Consider the following 6,000-nt stretch of genomic DNA (forward strand, 5'->3'; position numbering starts at 1 on the left):
TTCGAAGTCATTTTTTTCCAAATTTTCCTAAAATTCGGAAATGTATAGCCGAAAACATCAAACGGAAGGTGTTTTCGGAGATGCATTTCCAAAAACACTCATTTTTAGAGATTTCGAAAGTACACTTCCGAAAAATTACAAACCTCCATCCACCACTTATAACCTCCATCCACCACTTTTGTCTGTTTTGAAAAAATGCTGCTATGTGTTTGACTATCATTTTGAAAAAAAAAAAATCACTGTTGCCATCTCCTATCGTCGGCTACCTACGCACCACTGTCGGCCATCAATATATGTTGTTTCCTTTTTCTTCAATTTAATTGGAATGTTTATTTCATCAAAACAATTATCTATAATTTATTTTAATGGCTAATATGGTGTAAAAGAAACATCAAACCCTTCAGCCTCATAAAAGTCAAATAACCGAAGATTTGCAACAAAAAATTAAAATAATTTCAGCAGCAACAATTTTGGAATTGGAAAATAATTAAAGGAGAATAGAAGATTGCAGATCTTCTGTCATGGATGCACATAATTATTATATTCGAATAGCGGCATTTTTTCGGAGTGTTGGTAAGTGGTGGAGGGAGGTTATAAGTGGTGGATGGAGGTTCTGCATTTTTTTCGGAAGTGTACTTCCGAAACTCTCAAAAATGGGTGTTTTCAGAAGTGTATTTCCGAAAACACCCCCGATTTAATGTTTTCGGAAGTGCATTTCCGAACTCTGGAAAAATCTAAAAAAAAAATTACTTCAAAAATGCATTTCCGAAGTATGGGTATTTAGGAATTTTCGCTGGGGGTCACCCCCATTGGGGGGTTAATAAAGAAATTCTCTTTAGTTCTTGAAGTTGAGATAATCTGCATGCAAGAATCAAATTATACTCTAGCAAGCTACTAGTACTAGGTACTTTTTTTGCATGAGTAAAACTTAATTTACCATAAAACCCTCACTCTCTCACCAGCAATAAATAAAGTTAGTACGGAAAACAATTAGGTTTGCATGAAGGTAGCAATATTGTCCTGAGGTGTTTAATTAAAGGAAGAAACTAATTGCAAACTTTTTGTAATGATGGCACGAACACACGAAGGTTCCTACTCTAACGGTATACTTTACACACACACACACATCTTACTTTCCTATATAAAATGAATGAAAGAATCCCACTACTCATCATATCCAGCAATAATATAAACTCATTGGATCTCGATCTTCATGGAAAAGAAAACGGGAATGGAAATGGTGCACCCGAATAAGTCAGCAGCAAACAAGAGCTTCAGAAAATTTAGCTCATTTCCTCCTGTTAGAGGAAGTATCAAGAGGAGAATGTTCATGTCTATGTTTGGAAAAATTAAGTACGGCTTCTGCCACCCAATTCTCTTCAGCTCAAGTTAGCCATTCTCCATATTTATGAGTCAATATTTACATATATTGTAATCCAGTAATAACCTTGCATATGTATGGTATTTATATAGCAATATTAATAATGGTGCATGTATACCAGTGTTGTAAAATAGCAACAACTACAGCAGCATTATAACGGTTATGTAACACTGTTACATTGCAAAGTTCAAATAATATGATAATTTTACAATGCTGAGTTGACGGCACTGCTATATACTTAATCAGCAAATTAACTTATCGTAATTAATAGAATGTTGGAGAAAATGTAATATTAATGTTACTTCTAGAATTAAGTTGTGAGTTATTTATCTTGCATTTCGAACTATTAAAAGTAGTATACCATCAAATACTTGTCTTTTATTGCGTTTTTATGGGTGCTAAATATTTATTGAAGCTTTTGTCATCTCTAATGCATCTTATTGTATCACTGAAAGCCTACAACACAAATCAAAAACAGTATGTTTTAATCTAATTTGGTGACTTGGAGAGTTGGAGTACTTTATAGACAAAGAACTTTCTCTGCTTCATGTGCATGTGATTATGAAGCAAGGTACCCAATCTCATTGATAGTCTTGTTACCCATCTCTAAGGTGGCAAACGAGTATGTCCGTTCCGTTTAAGTCCGTCTCGTAAAAGTCTAGAAAAAAAATAGTACTAAATGGGATAAATTTTCTAATTATCATGATAAGACTGTAAGTTGTGCAATTATTCAAAAGAATCATTCATGTGAATGGAAGCATCAGAATCACGAAACCATGGATGAGAAACATCCACTACTAGCAAATTCGCTTTTAGTGACCGAATTAGAGACCAAAAATTTTTGGTCACTATAGTGACCGAATTAGCCACCAAAATTTAATATTCATGAGCCAATTTTAAGTGGTCACTAAATCGGTCACAAAAAATATTTTTATATTCAATTTAATTTTTTATATATAAATTAGAGACCGAAATGTCGGTCACTAATATTTTTTTGTTTTCTTTTTCTATTTTTAATCCTCTTTATTATTTTACTATTTCCTTTCCATTTTTTTTTAAAGATTTTAATTCTCTTTCAAATTTAAATTTTTACTAAAATTTTCATATTTTTATTGTTTTAACGTATAATATATTTATAAAAAACTATATGTATATATGTTTAAATATAAAATATAACAATAGTTGTTAAGTGGTGTAGTGGTAAGTTGTTATTAAAATACACAAAGGTCACAAGTTTGATTCCTAGGTATCACAATTTTTAATTTTATTTTATGAAAAAGAACACTAAAATCGGTCTCTAAAATCGGTCACTGAATTTTGCTCAAAAAAAAAATCGGTCACTGAATTCGGTCACAAATTCAGTCTCTAAATTTCGGTCACTAAATTCGTCGCAAAAGCTTAACGACTAGCACTTTTTCAACCGAAAAGTAATGGTCGCTAAATCGGTCTCTAAACGTTTTAGTGACTGATTTTAAAGCTTTTTCGGTCTCTAATTCAGTCACTAAAAGCGAATTTTCTAGTAGTGATCATAAACCATGTGATTGGAACCACTATTAGATGCACAAGTAACAGAAGGATCAAGTGTAGAATTTATAGTTGCATGGAATGTCTACACCAAACATTGTGTTGGTCGTGGATGACGTGCATGACAATCAGAAGCCCAAGTCTAATTAGAGTTTGTTAGCCTAAGTTATTTGTATATAAATAAACATAGTTTGTAATTCAGTTTGTATAATTCAATTCAATAATAGAATCCTTATTTGCTTTATTCTATCTCTTCCTAGACATGGAATTTCAAATATCGAAGCAATGTATGATGTTATATCAAAGGAATTATGTCAAAGAGATACTTAAGAGATTTAGGATGGAAGACTCGAATCCTGCATCCTCACCTGTCGAACTAAATTTGAAGTTGGAGAAGCATGAAGAGGAAGACAAAGTCGATGTTACTTTGTTCAAACAAATTGCTGAATCTCTGAGAGGTATGTGTACAACAATCGACTTGATATAGGTTTCACAGTCGGATTAGTGAGCAGATACATGAGTGAACCAAGGGTGTCACGCATGAATGTTGCAGAAGAATCCTAAGATACTTAAAAGGATCGGTAAACTATGAAATTCTATTTCGACGAGATCTTAATGTAAAGAAGCTTCGATTACTTGTTATTCAGATGTTGAATGGTGTAAAGATAAAGAAGATCGAAGAAACACAACTGGTTATTACTTTCAAGTCTTTGGGGCTCCAATCTCATGGTGCTCGAGAAAGCAACCTGTGGTGGCATTGTCATCGTGTGAAGCTGAATATATAAAAGGATCATATGTTGCATGTCAAGTAATTTGGATCAAATTTGTGCTGGAAGAGATCGAAGTCGAAGTGAAGAAACCTTTGGTGTTGAAGATCGACAAATCCCTGAATTTGAGAAAGAAATTAGGAATAATTCAGATTTATATGATTAGTGTATGTTCTACAACTTGGATTATAAAGGGTATGTTGAGATATTAGATATAATTCAAGTTGAGTAATCCAAGCTCAAGCCCAATAAGGGTTTGTTATCCTACTTAGGATACAAGTTAATTGTATATAAATAGACATAGTTTGTAATTCAGTTTGTACAATTCAATTCAATAATATAACTCTTATTTGTTTTATTCTTTCTCTTTCTCTTTCTCTCCTTACAAAAAGTGCCTCACGCACTAACACTTATTACAACTATAAGAAATATGTCCAAATTATTTGCAAGAGAAACATTGAACATGTAATATATCACGACCTTTACCTCTACTGTAAGCATCATATACAACTGCCATAGACTCAAAAATGATAACTTCGTGAGACATGGCTCCTTGAGTGATGAGATGTTCTTCCTACCTTATAAGTTCTCCAACACATGTATTCAAAGAAGGAATGAGATTTCTTCCATGATAAACTGACCTCGACTACTAGTATTATAGACCTCTTGGAGAGTTACGAGAGAAGTCTTGGGAATATCAACATGTATAAGAGTACAATATTCTATCCACATTCAAAAAACCAAAATAATATTGTTGAACGGATAAATTACATCACTTGTAATTGGTTATCTCTAACAAAAAAAGCTTGGCTGCATTGTCTTGATTTGAAATACTCTTCAAATAGTTTCACATTTTTTCAGCGGTTGAAAATGGATGGAAATTATTAATCATTTGAGAATCAATAATATTAAAAATTCAAATGATTATTTGAACATTTTTTATTTCTCACGCATCTAATATAACTTTATTTGTTGGTGTCTTGGAGATGTCATCTAGTGACTCCATACTCCCTTTCTCTTAACATAGTTATTGAATTGAAATTCACAAATTGGATAATTCTTACCGGTAAAACAGACACAAAAACAAATTCTCTCATTTTTTGAAGTCATAGTACAAGTGGCACGAAAAACTCTAGAATATGATTTATCACTAGATAAAACAAATCAAACTCACATGGAGCACGTTGTTTATTTGATTTCTTAAAAACAACAACTGATTGAATAGGAATAAAGAAGTCAAACAATCACGAATATAGAATACGAAACAAACACATAACCAAATCCAAATGCAAACAAACACAAAACCATAAGACATAATCAGCCACAATCAAGAATAATAAGTCGCAATCAAACATTGAATCTCAATCACAAAGTAAAATCGATCACAATCAAACACCAAACCACGATCACAAAGCAAAATTGATCGCAACCAAACATCAAATCATGGTTGCAATCAAAGACGAAATCAAGAGACAACAACTGAATTCTGAACTCGAAATCACAAATGAGCAACAACCATCTCAATCCTTAAAATTTAAAATTACAAAGACAAAATCAAGAGACGACACGGAACGCAAACAACTACATCAACTGCAATCAAGATTTCGAAAAATAATCACGAAATAATTTGTGATTAAGAATGGAAGAAAGAATTTCATAAATTTTTATGTTAAAAATGTGGTTAAGCCTAACTCATCCCTACAAAACTGACTTGTAAGGTGAGAATTCCATCTGGAATGTGGGAATAAATAGTGGATGGTCCGATAGCATAAACCAAATAGCATGTGGCCCACCGAATCTTAAACGAGACTCTTGATATTTTGTTAAGAAATATGATTGAGCCTAACTAATCCCTACAAAATCGGCTTGTAGGGTGATGATCGCCTTCACTTATAAGGACATATTCAAGCCATATATTGTCCGGCGTGGACTCCTACTATTTTAGATTTTATTTTTGAAAATTAGCATAAAAATATGCTTAAAATAAGTATCATTTGGTTTTGGTCTTGAAGTCAATGACATGAAGGCAAAATGATTTCCCATTCAACATATAGATGAGATGACTGTAGCATTGCTATGTACTCATTCCAATAACATTCTTGAAGTTGAGAGTAATCTGCATACAAGAATCAAAATTTTATTCTAGCAAGCTAGTACTAGGTACGTTTTTGCATGAGTAAATTTAATTTACCATAAAACCCTCACGCTCCCCAGCAATAAATAAGGCTAGTACGGAAAATAGTTGGGTTTGCATGAAGCTAGCATTATTGTCCTCGGGTGTTTAAAAAGGAAGGAACTAATTGCAAATTTTTTGTAATGATAGCACGA

The sequence above is a fragment of the Vicia villosa genome, unplaced genomic scaffold (assembly GCF_029867415.1).
Source record: "Vicia villosa cultivar HV-30 ecotype Madison, WI unplaced genomic scaffold, Vvil1.0 ctg.000968F_1_1, whole genome shotgun sequence".
Taxonomy (NCBI): Eukaryota; Viridiplantae; Streptophyta; class Magnoliopsida; order Fabales; family Fabaceae; genus Vicia; species Vicia villosa.